This window comes from Phascolarctos cinereus, unplaced genomic scaffold (genome assembly GCF_003287225.1).
Source record: "Phascolarctos cinereus isolate Bilbo 61053 unplaced genomic scaffold, phaCin_HiC Scaffold_2;HRSCAF=192, whole genome shotgun sequence".
NCBI lineage: Eukaryota > Metazoa > Chordata > Mammalia > Diprotodontia > Phascolarctidae > Phascolarctos > Phascolarctos cinereus.
In genome coordinates, this window is record NW_027555625.1 from 303,410,358 (window position 1) to 303,427,221 (window position 16,864).

Below are 16,864 nucleotides of genomic sequence, written 5' to 3' on the forward strand. Positions count from 1 at the left end.
AATGCCAGTATTGGAGTCAGGAAGACCTGAGTTCAAATCCAGATTCCAGATCCTAGGCAAGTTATTTACTCTGTTTGCCTTGGTTTCCTCAACTGTAGGATGGGGATAATAATAGCAATTATTAAAAGTAAAGTAAGTAAAGTGCTTAGCACAGTGCCTGGCCCTACGATCTTAATAAACGCTTATTTCCTTCCTCAAGGTAGAAGGGGCCCATTGTCCCTTTTCTCAACCAGAAAAGAACTTAGGTCTTCAGAAATCATCTCTAACAGTCCTCACTGTCTTTGAGACGGGGAAACTGACTCTGGGTCTATAAGAATCACAGGCCAGGTTTATAACAGTGTATTTGAGAAAACTGAATCCAATTGATGAAGCAAGCTCCCCATTTTCTCCCTCCCCCCACAGTTAGGATACAATAATTGTTAGAGCTCTCAAACATCCTTCAAATGCTAACAATCCGTGGCTGTAATACAAGGCTATGATTACAAATGTCAAAAAGACAGAGCATGAAATTAACTTCCCCACAGTTAGCGGGTACAGGGGCGAGAAGCTCTGCACCATGCTGATCTGCTACCCTCCACCCACCGGTGGCCTTTGAGAAAAATGCTCCCTGCAATAGTAAGTACTAAGACTATTAGGGTGACAACCGTATCTTTCCATGACACTCTCCTCCGTAATCAAGCAGGCCCCCAAATACCAGCCTGGCCTTGTCTAAGGGGAAAAGAAAAACAGGAAGGGGGTGGCCTTGATTAACAGGCTAATCAGCTGACTCAACAAGAGTGAACAGTGCCATGAGACTCAGAGGGAAAGGCTCCTCTCTGTCCAATTTGGAGGAGAAGGAGCAGGGAGCTCAGAGGCTCCTTTGGATGTCAGCCCAATGCATAGTTCTCCTTCCAGTGCTTAATTCAACTAATATTTTTCAAACACTTAAGATGTGTAAGGCATTGATGACACAGGTCCTTGTCTCATGAAGTTTATAATCTAATGGGACAAAAATGAGTACATAAATAACTATTAAACCAAAATTAGACCATAAGCTTGTTGAGGTGAGGGTAAGAGGGAGTGACAGTTCTCACCTATGTATCTCTAGCACTAAGCTCAGGCTGGCCCCTTTCAAATAGCAATTTAACAAACTTTTGTTAAAATGAAAGGAAACTATGATATAAGGATCAATGAGATTAAGAGAAATCTGAGGAAGGAAAGACACCTTTCACAGGGAGGAGACAGGAAAGGTTTCATGGAGTACACAGAATCCAAGTTGGTTCTAGAAGGAAAGAAGGAAGGCACTCCAACAAAAAGAGATGAAGAAAAAGGAAGAGACAATTCTAGGTGTGGGAGTGGGTGGATGGGGAGGGGTTGGGGCAGGATGAACAAAAGCACAGAGATAGGGGAAGAGAAGAAAGGGAGACAGAAAGTAATTCAGTTTCATTGGAACATGGAGTACATGAAGGAGAGTAATAATAAAAGACAGAACTCAGAACATGGAGGGCCTTGAATATCAGGGCCAGAAGTTTACACATTATTTGACAGACAATGGGGAGCTACCAAAATTTTTTGAGTAGAGGAAGAATACAATACATCACACACACACACACACACACACACACACACACAATACAACCCAGCTATAGCTCGGAACCTACTAGAAAATGAGGAGGTTGTATAGAGAGGAAAACAGGTTAAACTTAAAAAAAAAACACCCTGCCCTGTATTTATACGATTTATTGAAAATTTTACTTTTTTTCAATTTTTAAGCATACATTTTTCCTCCATCCCACCTTCCCCTCTAAAAAAACAAAGAAAAACAAAAGAAAAAACCCTTGTAGCAAATGAATATAGTCAAATCAAAACAAATTTCATTCACTGAAGATTTCCAAGGGCTTATATATCCATTATCCCCTTGAATCCTTGCAACACTTTTGTGAAGTGGATAGCACCAATATTACCATTCACATTTTATAGATTTGAAAACTGATATCCAGAGAAGAGGAATATTTTGTCCAAGGTAGTACAGCCACAGTGGCAGAGCTAAGACAGAAATCTAGGAAGGCTTGTATGTTTTCCATCATATCACAAGATGCCTCTCCTTCCACCAGATGTGTGAGGAAAGAAGAGGGGCTATATTCCCATTTTAGAAATGAATCATTTAAGAGCACAGTACTTGGATTCAGAACACATGAGTCTGAATCCCTGCTCTCTTACTTACTATTTGTGTGACCCTGGTCAAGTACCTTCTCCTCTGTTTCCTCACCCTAAAAATGAATTACCAAAGAAACCACTTGAGATAGTGAAAAGCTTCAATAAGATAACAGGAGACAAAAGAAAACCATAAAATTCATTAGCATTTCTATTCAGCAAAAATAAAATCTAGGAGGAAGTGATAGAAAGAGAATTATTATTCAAAATAACCATAAAATACACAAAATATGTGAGTCAACTACTAAGACACACTCCAAATTTATACAAATAAAATTATAAAAACTCTTTACAGAAATAAAGGTAGACTTAAATCATCCAGGGAATATTCATTGCTTGCAGTAGGCCCACACCAATATAATAAAAATCACAATACTATGTAAGCTAACATAGAGATTTAGTGATCTACTAATAAACTGCCAGGAGTTACTTTATAAAGCTAGAAAAAATAATAACAAAATCCATTTAGAGTCACAAAAGGTCTAGAATCTCAAGGAAAATAATTTTTTATAAAGTAAGAGTGAAGAAAGAATATCACTTCCAGACTTCAAACTATATCATTAAACAGGAATCATAAAAACTATTGGGAAGTGGTTAAAAAAAAAGTAGATGACTAGAACAACAACAACAAAAAAAAACACCAAACCCCATCACCACCACCAAAGAAAAATCAACAACAATATAACTCAATAACCCAGTCTTCAATAAACCCAACCACATAAACTATTTGGAGGACTATCTATTCAACAAGAACTTCTGTGAGAAACGAGAAAGTAGTCTGATTCCCCCCCGCAAAAAAAAGACAACCCAAAACTGCTTTAGACCAGGAAATTACAACCTTAATTCAAAATGGCTATTCAACTAACATATAAACATGTATAACATGATAAAGTTAGAGGAACTAGAAGTACCTTTCACAACTATGATGGGGAGAATAGGATAGAGGATATCACATATGATTAAGCAGAAAATCTGGACAACAAAAAAATGAACAGCTTTTTCAGAAACAAAATCAATGCAGCTAGGATAAGAGGCGAAACTGTACTTTGAGAGAAAGAAGAAAAACAACTTTGTATTGCATATCTCTGTTAAAGGTCTGCTGTCCAAGATATACCACCTAGGGATTCAACACAAATATTTAAGACCAAGAGCCATTCTCTAAAAGGTAAAGTGGTCAAAGTATGTGAACAATTCACAAAAGAACTATGAATTGTTAATGATACAAATGACCCACTTTCCAAAGCTTTCTTCCAAAAAAAAAAAAAGCAAAAAATTAAAACAACTTTAAGGTTTCATTTCACACTGAGCAAATTAGCAAAGATAAAAAAAAATAGGAAATAAACAGTCTCCACTGGATGAGCTATGGAAGGACAGGTGCACTGGATTTTTTCCATTTAAAGAATTATTTTTTAAAAATTCTGAATTTTGCCAACATAAACAAGAACAATTCTATATACAAAGTTGTATATACAAAGTATATACAAAATTCTATATACAAAGAACAGAAAAGGAGGATATATGAAACCACAAATGTACAGCTTGCTTTTAAAAAAAAAAGTAATGAATTTAACATGTTACTTTCAAAGCTCTCCCACTTGTGGATGTTACCTTTTGAATTTTCATCTGCTATCTGCTATGCATTTTTTTTGCATTAATACACTATTATCAGAACTGTGAATTAGTCCAACCATTCCAGAAAACTGTTTGGAAATATATAGAAGAAAAAAAATCATTAAAATGACTCAGGGATAGCACTGCTAACTTTATATTTTCTGGATGTCAAATCCAGAAAGAAAGCTCTCATAAATAACAAAATATTCTAAGGAATTCCTTTTGCAGTAGTCAAATGGATTTCTAATGAGTGGGGGATAGCTAAACAAGCCTGTGATACATGGACATTTACTGTGCTGTAAGAATCCATGAATGTGAAGAATTCAGGGCAACATAGGAAAGCATAAATGATCAGATGAAGAGATGTGGTGGGTTCCCCCTCACTGAAGACCTGCAAGGAAGTATTCCATGGTGGAGATTCCTTTTGGGAATAAGTTAAGACTAGACGGCTGCTAAATTCTGTGAATCTGTGAAAGTCATATTAGCAGAACCAAGAAAACAACATGTCCAATGACTACAACACTGAAAACAAAAAGACAGTAGAACAAAGCTGATTGTTGTGCAATTATAATAATCAAGCTTGTCCCCAAGGAGCAATGAGAAAATATATTTCCTTTCTTTCATTGGAAAGTTAGGAAACTATGGATGCAAAATGTTGCATATGCCATCAAATGTGGTCAATGTGAAAGTTGATTTTGCTGAATTTTTTTCCTTTTCCTTTTTGTTTTTTTAAATCTCTTTTTACAAGGGAAGGTTCAGGAGGAGTACATTTAGAAATGAACGCGATGTAAAAACAAAAGGCACCAATAAAACTTTTAAAATGAAAACAGAATAAAAGGACAGGGCTCTACATTCTCTAAGATTTCTTTTAGCTCTAACTCTTGACAGCTCCCAGACCCATGATGATGGATGAGGGCAGTCCTTCCAAATTCAACCTCAGGGCTGTGGTTGTGGCTAGGAGGATTATCCAGAACCTGTGACCCAGAGCAGGAACAGGAAGGAAACTCTGAACTAAGATGATATCTTTGGACTGGAAAGAACAACTTTAATCTTTCTCTTTTATATAGGAGGTGATTAGTCCTGCTATGTTGTGCCCTGTGTGTGGAATATAGTGTTCAATTCTGCGTATCACAGTTTAGGAAGGATACTGCTATACTAGAGAAGTCTGGAGTATGGTAAAGGCCCTTGAGTTCATGCCATAGACGGATGCGTTGAAGAAAAAGGAAATGTTTAACTTGGAGAAGAGGAGACAGAGGGAATGTGACAGCTGGCTCCAAGTATTTGAAAAGCTGTCATGTGTAAGAGCAATTAGACTAGTTCCTGCTTGGCCTCAGAGGGAAGAACCAAGAACAGAGTGGACATTACAAAAGTAGATTTAAGCTTGATGGAAGAAAAAAAAAAGCTTCCTACGAGTTAGAGCACAATATGTCCCTTCAGTTGAGAGTCAATTCCCTGTCAGCTGAGGTACTCAAGCGTCGATTAGATGCTCATTTTATCAGGTATCTTGCAGAGGGGATTCATGATCAGGTAGGGGTCGAATTATATGCTCTCTGAGATCCTTTACAGCCCAGAGATTCTCTGAGTCTACCAACCGAAACAGCATTGTGGGAACGGGCAAAGTTCAAAAATAATCCACTGGCAAAGAGCAAGCTTCATTTTCCCTCCTTCCCTCTTCAGGTTCCCCCTAATCTCTTCTCCTTTTCCTCTGTGGCCTTCTAAACTAGCCATTAATTAGAGACTGGTAATTAACTTTCTGGTTCAAGTAATATTTTGCAAAGGAATTCCATTAGAGAGGTGATTTGCATATTCTCAGACAATGCTGCCTGGAAATAAATGCATGTCCTTTTGGACAGCAGCAGTCCTAAGACTGTCCTTTAATCTTAGGGAGACATTATCGTTGAGTACATGCCACAGAGAAAGGATAAGATACAGTCTAGTACCCAGCAAAATGGATCTTAGAAAGTTCCACTCAGGCTTCCTTTGTCCCTCTTCAAAAATGCTGGAATCCCCTCATCCCTGTCCAAGAATGCTAAGTTTCCTTTCTCCCTATACTAAACCCTCACTGGCTTACCACTCAAACCAACTGAGATTTGATCACTTCTATTTTATAACAATAATAGTACCTCATATGTTATAAATGCTTTACATTTTCCAAAGCAAAGTGGTATAGGTGTTATTTCCATTTTACAGATGAGAAAACTGGGGCTTAAAGAGGTTACATGATATGTCCAAAGGCCATACAACACGTCACACTATTGGAACCAGAACTTAAACCCAGGCTTCTTGATTTCAAATTCAGTGCTCCTCTCACTGTATACTACACTGTCTTAAACAGCTTTAGAGGCCAGCAAAAGATTTCTAGTCTACTCTCTGTAACTAGTATTTAGGCCTGGCTTGACTTTTTGGTCCCCTATATCTCCCAGCATCTCAAGACAATTCCCAGGTTCTTCTACTTATTCACAAGAAAGACCATGTAGACTCCTCTAACAAATCCAGAGGTTGTGACTTCTGGCAGCCAGTAGTCTGCCACATTAGCAAGACTCTATGTATTTCTTCAGGTCAAATTAGTAGGTAAAGCCAGAGGGTGGTAGAAAGAGCCTTGGAATCAGGATACTTGGGTCTGAATCCTGATTTTCCCCACTTCTACTTGGAGCGACCTTTTAGTAAAACACTTTACCTCTTGGCGCTTCAGTTTCCTCATTTATAAAATGGACACAACAATACTTCCCACTATCTTAGAGTGTCATTGTGAGAAAGCACTTTGAAAACTGGTGTGCTATAGAAATATGAGCTATCTACAGATCATAGGATTTAGAGCTAGAAGGGACCTTAGAGATTATCTGATCCAAACCTCTCATTTCAAGGAGAGGAAGTGACTTATCCAAAGTCACATGGGTATTAAGTAGGAAAGCTAGGATTCAAACCCAAGTTTTCTGACTCCAAAGTCAGTGCTCTATACATATTACCAAGCTACCTTTCTATCATCATCTTCTTCTTCATCATTACTTCTTGATAAGACTATGATAATAACAGTAAGTTATTGCCTGCCTTTAGAACATCAAGGAAGTAGGTCGCCAAATGCCCTTCCAGTCTGCAATACTCCCTATGAACCATATTTTCAAGTATATGGTTATTATCACATTCAATCTCTACCAATGGGAAAGGAAAGGACAATCAGGGTAGGAGGGCACTTGAAATCTTTTTCCAAAAGGATGAACCATTTTGTATTATATGTGCGTGTATTAATGTAAGAAATCTCTCTCTCTCTCTCTCTCTCTCTCTCTCTCTCTCTCTCTCTCTCTCTCTCTCTCTCTCACACACACACACACACACACACACACATTCAGACTTCCCTTGGAACTGAAATCCAATCCTGAGCTGGCCATATTCTCAGCAGACTGGCTAATTTCCATGATTACTAAAAATACTGCCCAGCTCAGATCGCTAGAAGATACACAAGGGAACCACAGATATAAAAGGAAAGAGATAAAAATAAAAAGGCAGAAAATAAATTGGTTCTTATACATGTCCAGTGATTATTTTGTGGCTACCTTGTCCTCTTCCAATCATTGAGAGGTGCTATGCCTAACACTCCCTCCCAGAAGCCTTGAAGGTTTTTTAGCTATACAACTTATACAAGTCTTGAGAGTCAAACATGTCAAAAGCTCCCAGCATTGAGTCAAATATGTCAAAAGCTCCCGGCATTGCCTGTATCAACCTCCCCCATCCCTTGCCTTCCATCTCTTCCCCACCACCACCATACTCCTGACATCCATTCTTGGTTCTACCATTTAACTTGCTGCATGACCTTAAGGGAGTCACCCCCTCAGTGTCTGTTTCCCCATCTGTAAAATGGGAATAAAAATCCCTACTCCAGTGACCTTACAGGGTTCTTATGAGGACCACATGAGCAAATGTGCAATCCTGGGAAAAGCAGATAAGCATTATAAAAATACAAGGTATTTTATTCTTATTAAGTCTTCCAGGGCTGAATCTGGTTTCAGCTGGGGGAGGGGGGAGGATGGAGGGAGGGATGAAGAGCTTTTCCTGCTAGCAATTAATCATTGCTGTATTTTTTCCAAAGCAGAGGCTCATTTAACAAACATCCATATGTTTGGGGCTTCTCAGTGCCAGGGAAAAGCTGAACTGGGACATTATACAGCGAATCCCCATATAGGAACTTCCAAAAGCACGGACAAGGGAACTCCTGGCAAAGGTGAAAGCAATTTCTTTATCTCTTACCCCACCCCCACCTCAGGAAATACAATAAACATGCCAGCACCGTGGAAGAAAGGGAGGGAGAAAAGCGGTGTCTCAGGCAGATCTGTTCCTTACCTTTGTTTCAGGGTTACCAGTCTTTATGCTCTGGACACTGCCTGGGAGAGGGCTTCTGCTGGACTCAGCAGAGACCTCACTTCTCCTTCCCTTCTGTTCTAGAAGCTTGGGTCCCCTTTTTTCCCCGTTCTAGAATCCTGAGCCTCCTGGCTCCCCTTTCCTCTCTAGAATGTTGTGCTACACATTCCAGTCCTGCTTGTTGACAGAAGTCCATTTTAGGTAAGAGGTAAGGGTTTAGTGGTAGGGTACTCTCCAGAAGGTGCCTTGTCATTGGCAAATGGAAAGAAGGGCTACCTAGGCCAGCAAAGGATGTGGCTCTGAGCCAGGGAGGCCAGGGAGCCTGCAGAGCAGTCAACCATGTCTAAATTGCATGATCATTCCCCTGGCTCTTGGCTTAAAATATCACTGACATCAATGCTTCCAGACAGACCCACATAATGGACAAGGATGTCATATGATAATTGGTGAGGGAAGAGATACAGGGCAGAGGCCAGATACTAACTTAGCTGTGTGACCTTGAACAAAACATATCCCCTTCCTCAGCCTTGGTTTTCTCATCTATAAAATGAAGAGGCTGTAACACTAAATGAACTCTAGAGTTCTTTCTAGCTCTCACACTTTCTGTTCTAATGTCTCTTCCACCTCTAACACCATATGCTCTAATACTCTATATTCCAAAGTCTCTTCCAACTCTAAAATTCTGTTTTCTAAGATCTTTTCTACTTTTTATTTCTCAGCCTCCAAAAGTTGTGGAGAAATATCAGAAATGAATGGAAATCATTCACAATGTGTTAATTTCTTATTGGTTTAAATTAGATTAAATCATTAACTATACCCAATGAAATATGATGGATAAGAGTTTCACCATTTTATGAATTACCGAAGTTGGAAGGGACCTCAGAGATCATCTTGTCCAATTCCTTCTCATTTTAAAAGTGAGGAAACTGATGGCCAGAGAGAAGAATGGATTTGTTCAAGTCTACACAGCTAGTAAGTGACAATCAGGATTTTGAATCCAGGTCTTCTGACCTAAGTCCAGCTTTCTTTTCACTACCTCATCTTGCCTCAGTGTTCAGAATAAACTTGCTTTTAGTATATAAGATTGTTTTAAAAATCATATTATTTTACACTATTAAGTATTTTTTAGAAATCTTGTTAAATAAGATTTTACTTCAAATTTTGGATCAAAATTTTGTGTACAGTAAAACAGTCTGAGAGGAAGTGTTCTGCCCAGTGTCACACAGCTAATCAGTGAAGGTGAAATGGAAACCTGGGTCTCCTGATGTCCAGCCAAACAATAATAACCACAGCGCCATGGCACATTTTGATAGGGTTTATATGGTTTACAAAGCAATTTCCTCACAACAGTCTTTTGAGAGGGGTGGTATAAGTATTACTCTCACTATTTCCTAGAGGAAGAAAAGAAGCCTCAAAGATCTCATGTGGCCTGTCCTGGGCCATAGCTAGTAAATGTCAGCACGTGGGACTCCAACTTCCGACTTAATTCAAGTGTTTTAGAGCAGAAATGTCAGACGCACCAATCCATAACACTGAACTGGAACCAGATTAAAATGTAACTGGTAAATATTAACAAAATAAATGTAAATACAATGCAATGTAGATAACATAAATATGGGGCTTTCTAAGTCAATATGCACCCTGCCAGAAGCCTTATGGAGGTTTAGTGGCACCCCCATTTCTATTTGAGTTCGACTCCACTGTTTTTGAGAACTGTAAGCAGAGTAAGTTAACAATGTTCTACAGCAACCCAAAAAGCTAGCGGGATCTTAAGCTGCATTGAGAGGCATGGCTAGGGACTTGGGAGGTATGATCTCACTGGACTCTGCATCAGTCAGAGCAGACTTGGGCCACAGTGTTTGTATCTGGGTGCCTCATTTTAAGAAGGAAACTAGGGAGGATCTGGAAGAAACAGACTAGGATAATAGAGTCTCAGGGATGGGCTGAAGGATCTTGGGATACGTAACCTGGAAAAGAGATGACTCCGGATCTGGGGTGGGGGAATATGATTTCTTGTTGTTGTTTAGTCAATTAGTTCTGTCTAACTCATTGTGGCCCCATTTGGGATTTTCTTGGCAGAGATACTGGAGTGGTTTGCCATTTCCTTCTCTAGATCATTTTTTTTGTTTTTTTTTTTTTGCTTTTTTTGGTGAGGCAGTTGGGGTTAAGCTATTAAGTGTCAAGTGTCTGAGGCCGGATTTGAACTCAGGTCCTACTGACTTCAAGGCTAGAGCTCTATCCACTGTGCCACGTAGCTGCCCCTCTCCGGCTCATTTTTACAGATGAAGAAACTGAGGCAAACAGAGCTAAGTGACTTGCCCAAGGTCACACAGCTAGTAAGTATCTGAGCCTGAATTTGAACTCAGGTCTTCCTGACTTCAAGCCTGATACTCTATCCACTGTGCCACTTAGCTGCCTCTTCAAATATTTTAAGTACTATAAATGTGTGTGTATGTTTGTTTAAGGGATTATACTTATTCCATTTTGATTGCAGAGGACAGAATGAGGAGTTACCCATGGCAGTGGTAATGAGGCACAAAAAAGCTTATAAGGAAAATCTTCATAATATTAGAAAAATATAAAAATGGAAGGGGATTTAGGGGGTTTCTTCCTACTAACAGTTTGAATAGCCACTTATCTGTTTTTGAGGGGATTCTAGTTCAGGTATGGATTGGACTAAGTGACCTCTGAGGCCCCTTCAACCTCAGTGATTCTGAAAAGTCCCAGGCTCTTTCTACTCCATTGCCAGAGATAGTTCAGTGGCACAATGTATAGAGGGCTGGGCCTGGAGTTAGAAAGACCTGAGTTCAAATTCAGCCTCAGACACTATTAGCTGTGTGACCCTGGGCAAGACATACAACCTGTTTGCCTTAGTTTGCTCAACTGTGAATAGCATCCACTTTGCAAGGTTCTTGTGGGGATCAAAAGAGATAATATTTGTAGAGCACTTAGCACAGTATTTGGCAAAAGCAAGCTCTATATAAATGCTTATTCTTTTTTCCTTCCTTTCTTCCCTTCCTCACTGTCCTGCCTCTGAAAAGGAATTGACTTCATTAATGACAGTGGATTGTAATAACCTCTTGGACTACCCCAAGAAATGAGACAAATACCCCCAAAGCCAGGGCTCAAATGACTTGCTTTTCTTCCTCCTAGCCTTGGCCCACTGAGTGGGTCCTACTTCACTTCCAAGGTTTGATCTCATTCACAGACCTTGGTTCCTAAGTCTAAGGCTGAAGTGTCCAGTGCCCATCCAAATTTAGCCTCGGAATGGAACGAGGCATTTGACAGCTGAAGATCCTTTAATACCCCTCCCCCATTATTGAGTGATTTGTCCAGTTCCTTCAAATGACAGCCATCTTCTCATTTTATAACACTTATTTAGGCTGGCCGAGTTGAGGGATGATACACAAGACAGATCCCTGAAAGCCTTCTATGTAACAAAAAGCTGGAGATTAATCTCTTCCTTATGGCTGGCCACCACTCCCAGCTCTTTGACTACAAACCCTTTTGCCTCTTTCTTTCCACAGTGGCAAGATGGGGTGAGAGAAGAGGGGAGAAGCAGTAGCTTTTCTGTTTCAGGGCTGGGCTCCATGCCTTCTTTGGTCCTAAGATCATAGAATTCAGAACAAGATGCTACCTTATATATCATCTGGACCACCAGCTGCCCTACTTTGAGTAAAAGTGACTTATGGTGTCATATAAAGGACGATAAACTGGGAGTCAAAAGACCTAAGTTCTCAACCTGTCTCTGCCAGTAGCTAATTATATGACTTTAAACAAGTCGCTTGAAATCAGAGGTACACAGATGACCCTCCCCTCAGGGGGTCCACGGATAGATCTTGGGGGGAGGGTCTGTAAACTTGGATGTGAAAAATGTGATATCTTTATTTTACTAACCTCTGGCTCCCTTAGTAATCCTATTTATTAAAAACATTCTGAGAAAGGTCTGCAGGTTTTGCTAAACTGCCTTAGGGTCCCATTATACCCAAAAAAGGTTAAAGAATCCTTGGACTAGATGTTTTCTAAAGTACCTTGCAACTCTGACGTTCCAGGTTTTGTGGTTTAACATTCATTCTATAATTCTTACCCAGAGACTTTCTTTCACTGTTCTTGGGAAATCTGAGCTTTCTTCCTATGCCAGAGAATGCCACAGAACCAGATTTTATTGATATAAAATTAATAATCCGATGCTGCACCACTGCCAGTCTGACATCCTGTTAACACTGCTAATGTTTAGTATCATTTCAGGAAACAGGTCCATAGCCTCCCTGTAGGTAGGTGGTCTGCTACCTCCTCACCCTCCACCCTCTTCAGTACCCTTAAAATTTGCTACTAAAGCACCAGGGCAGGAAGTGACCCAGAGAAGTCATCTTCACCATCCCTCTGCCCATGACCCTATCCACATACAAGCCAACGGCTGAGGTGTTTGTCCATTTTTCTGGGCTGCCTGATTCCTGTTGTCAGAAGGTAAACATACATACACACTGCAAACTCACAAATGTGGATCCACATACAGAGGCTGGGCCTCCATTTGTGCTGCCCCACTCCTTCACTATGCCATATGACAGACCCAGAGCCAAACAAGGCCTTATAGCCAGAGTACGTACATGAACACTTGCATGCAGGTGCAGAGACTCCTGATGCTCCAAGTATACTGGTGAGTAAAGGAAAACGTGGAAATGGGCATGGTCCTCAGTCAGGGAGGCAGAGCAGCTGAAAATGTTGCCAGGCTATAACAAAGACACTAAGTGCCTAAAACTCTCTGGTCTCTCTAGCCCAAAATATGGGGCTCTCTGGCACAGGGAGAGCCTAGGTCTTCATTGGAGGGTCCTCAGGTTAGACAGGGCTTGGCTGTGGACTTGGAATAAATGGAAATGTATTTGGAGACAGCAGCTTCCAGGTCGAGAGAGAGAGGCTGAATGGGTTGGCAAGACTCCTCAGGAGAAGGCAGAATCACAGGAAGATTGGATGCAGCCCGAGAAAGCTCTTAGGTCACTTAAATGCCCATTCAATCTCTAGAGGAGCTGGTCTATAATATGGAACTTACACGCCTCGGCCTGCTGTAGGGGATTGGCTGGAGGAGTGAGAAATCTGACTCGTTCTGCCTGTGTTCTTCTTGTTTCTGTGTTTGGGAGCTTACGTGGGTCTAAGGCAAAGAAGCAGGGTTTGGGGAAGGGAAGCAGGTGGGAAGGAGGGTCAGTCTAGCTGAAAGGCTTTAGGAGACAAAATGCTCTGCCCCTTCACCTCTCAGAGAAGCAGCATCCTAACTGGGAACTGAGATGAGCGCTTCCAACAGAGCTTGAACAGTAAGGGGATGGCATTTGTCATAGAAAAAAAGGACCCTAGAGAGGCAGTGCCCACTGGATCAACCAAAGGGCATAAGAAGGCATGCCTTTACCTAGAAAGATTTGCTCTGAAACTCCCATTGCTACCTTGTTTTTTTTTCACTCCTAAGGCTGTCATGTCAGCCACCCAGCCCCCCTTCCCACCTCCAACACATCCCCAACCATGCTCAGATCATCCATAAGAGAGAGGAGGAAGGAGGGGGAAGGGAACAGCTTCCTTGCCTGGTCTGTAGAGGTACTACCAACCCAGGAAGGGTTCTGGTTTAGACAATTCTCCCATCTGCCTCCCATCATAAAAAGAAACATGACCAGCAGACTCAGAGGTAGAATGAACTAGCCACCTACCTTGAGCTGCCTTCTCTGCTCCCTGGCAACTCAGCACCCTACATAGAGCAGATATGACCCCAAGAACATAGGCATTTTCTCCCCTGCTGCTTTTTCCTCCCTCCCCCTCCCCCACCCCCACCCAGTCCTAGATAGTAAGCCACTTCATCATTTTATGTCACTATTCTCCAAGTTTCCCTCAAGGACCTATATGACAAACACCCTTAGGTTAGACACCAAATGTACTTCCAAAAGATTGGTCACTAGTGTGTGTAATGGAGGCAAGGCACTCAGAAGCATTCAAATACCACCCAATGAAGCAAATAGAAATCCCTGCCCAAGATCCAGAGTAACACAGACAGCAGAGTGAATACTAGGATACCGACTGGATATTCCTAAGAAGAGAATGCTTCTCCCTTGTGAAGCCACATTCTTCTGGGTCTACCAGTGTCCTTGCCCCCAATGTCTCATTCTCTCTAGGGTCCCAGAAGTTTGTGGCACGTTCTCTCTATCTACTGAGGTTGAGGGAAGGTGAAGGCTCCTCCTTGAGCTGAAGCCCCACTTCTTCCCCCATCCCACCCCCCCACAAAAAAAAAACCTACTACTCATTGTATATGTATGTGTGAACTTCCAGTCTGAGCCTGATAACCCCAGCCTTTAAGGACTTGGATAGCCAGGGCTCTTAATGGCAGGGAGACATTGAAACAACACCTTTCCACACCCCCACCCCCATACACATATACCACATTTTGTAAAAAAGCCATACAGGTCTTACCATCTACAGTTCAGCCAACATCTATCTATCTGGATCTTCAAAGGACAAAATAATTAAAACAAGGGGCCTAATTCCTTTCAACCTTTGTTCTCTTTCACCACCCGGTCTTCCAGGTTCTCATCTACAACACTTGCTCCTTCCCCCCTCGTCTCTGTCCTATGCACCCCTCAAATCAAACCCTAAAACCCTCTTGTTCCTCTAGTCTCTGCCCTCACACCTGTCAGAGACATTCTAGGTAGCAGAGAGGGGCTAGAGGGTGGGGTGGCAAAGGGTCACCACAGGTTTTCTCACAACTCCTGGGTGGGGAGGGAGGCTGGTACCAGAAAGGTAGGAGAGGAAAATGAAAAAGGGGTGTTAATCCTGTTTCCCACTCCAATCACCGAGCTTTCTCAGTACTAGTCCTGCAAACCAAAGCCCGAAATCTCAACACTATATGGGGCCTAATAGTCCCCTGCTTTTCCCCCTATCCCCAATACCACTCAGGGGTCAGACTGGTAAGGGGGAGGGGATAGGACAGATAGACAGCAGAGGTGCTGCCATCTCCCTCTCTGGATGGACCACGACCAAGGAAAACAGAAGGGGAAGCAGGACTGAGAAGGGGAAGGGGAGGCTGATCTTTGGACCGTCCTGGCAAAGCCTTCCATTACTAGCCCTTCTCTGTGCCACTTCTCCCCAAGCTTCAGCCAAAGTCCCCCTTCCTGTCTAATGTCTCCCAGCACAAGTACCACTAGTGACAGTGCTAGACCAGGCATGGGGCAGGAGGTCAGCAGAAACTCCAGGTGCCTCTTCCAAGCCAGGCTGTGACCCCAGAAAGGTAGACTGGAGGAGGAACAAAGAAGGCGGGACCGAACACACTCTCGCCGCCCGGGTCCCCTTCACCTAGAGCCTCTATACCATCTTCCCTAAAATCAAACCAAAAGCCTTCCTTCTCCTCGACCTCCCTCCATTCCCCCACAACATCAGCGTCAGGCTGGAGGTGGGGGCCAGTGCCCATCCAATCACCTAACCCCCCACACACAGTGCGCCCCCTTCACCCCTTCCTCCCCCAGACACCGCCCCCTGGACACTGGCTGGGCTTACCTACCTCTCATTGTCCGTGCTCCGGAACCCAGGGAGGATGTGGCGGAAGCTGTTGTTGCGATCGAGCCTGGGCTGGCTCTTTGTCCGTTTGATGGAGCCTTTGAGCCGGCGGCTGAGGAAGCCCTGCGGGCAGGAGATGAGGACAGCAGGTTAGCCCCCGGCCCTCCCGGACAAGAAGGGCAGCCCCGGGGGAGGGGGCCCGGAGGGAGGGCACTCCCGGCTCCCAGGCTCCCTGGCTCCCGCCCAGCCCGGGCCAATGCGCATTGCTGTCAGCAAGGCTTGCTCCGACTCTAGCTCTAGCTCCCGGCTCCAGCTCCCTCGGAGGGCTGGATCCAGCCCACATCTGCTCCAGCCGACGGCCAGCCGGGCGACGTAGACGGGAGACTCCCCTAAGCCTCTGTTGCCATAGCAACCACCAGCCTGAATAGCAGATTGCAACTAGGAGAGGAGGGGAGGGGGTGGTCTCTGGGTGGGGCAAGGGGAGTCCGAGACCCCCTCCCTCTACATTCCCAACTAGTGTCTACTTGTGTGTGTGTGTGTGTGTGTGTGGTGTGTGTGTGTGTGTGTGTGTGTACAATGGGGCAAGGGGGGGAGAAGGGCCACAAGAATCTATAGCATAGGTGGGGGCCATTGTAGCCCCCATTCCTTACTTCTGAAACATTTCATCAAATCTTACTGAAATGAGGTCATGGCCATTCAAGGGGGCTCAGTGGATTGGCTCCCTGCCTAATCAAAACTCAGAGGTGTTTTCTTTCTTTCCCCAAGAAGTGGCAGATCCTCCAGCTATTTAGACGGAGGTTCTGTGGGGTTGGTGAGAACTCTAACAGTTAAAATCTTGGTTATGCAAACAAAGCAGAGGGTTAATTCTAATTTTTCCACTAATTCACTGTATGACCTTGGGCAAGTCATTGAGTCCCACAGGGTATCAGTTTTATCTGTCAAATGAGGGGTTGAACCAACATTCTGTGTTCTTAAGGCCTCTTCATTCTGTGATTCCATGATTCCAAAAGGTCTATGAAATTGGAAAAAACAAAAATCGGGGGAGAGAGAGTAGAGAGGACAGCCGTCTTACAGTATCCATACTAGAATGGCAAAGTATGGCCAGGGTGAGCCTAAGGATACCACCTCCACTCTGTGTTTCAGCCTAGCTATAAATATTCCATTTTCTCCTCACAACAACCTT

General features: G+C 42.8%; 1 protein-coding gene across 4 annotated transcripts in view; it reads right to left on the reverse strand.

Annotated features, from left to right (window-relative positions):
- Nucleotides 1-15,966, reverse strand: part of DAB2IP (DAB2 interacting protein) — a 160,048-nt gene extending 144,082 nt beyond the window's left edge. For 2 of the 4 annotated variants that reach the window (XM_078150151.1, XM_020967535.2), the window contains exon 1: nt 15,686-15,962. The gene's annotated coding sequence lies outside the window, so the exon portion shown is untranslated. Of the gene's footprint in view, nt 1-15,685 lie in introns of all 4 variants that reach the window. The other 2 variants (XM_078150152.1, XM_020967538.2) reach the window with 2 other exon arrangements.
- Nucleotides 15,967-16,864: the final 898 nt, after the last annotated feature.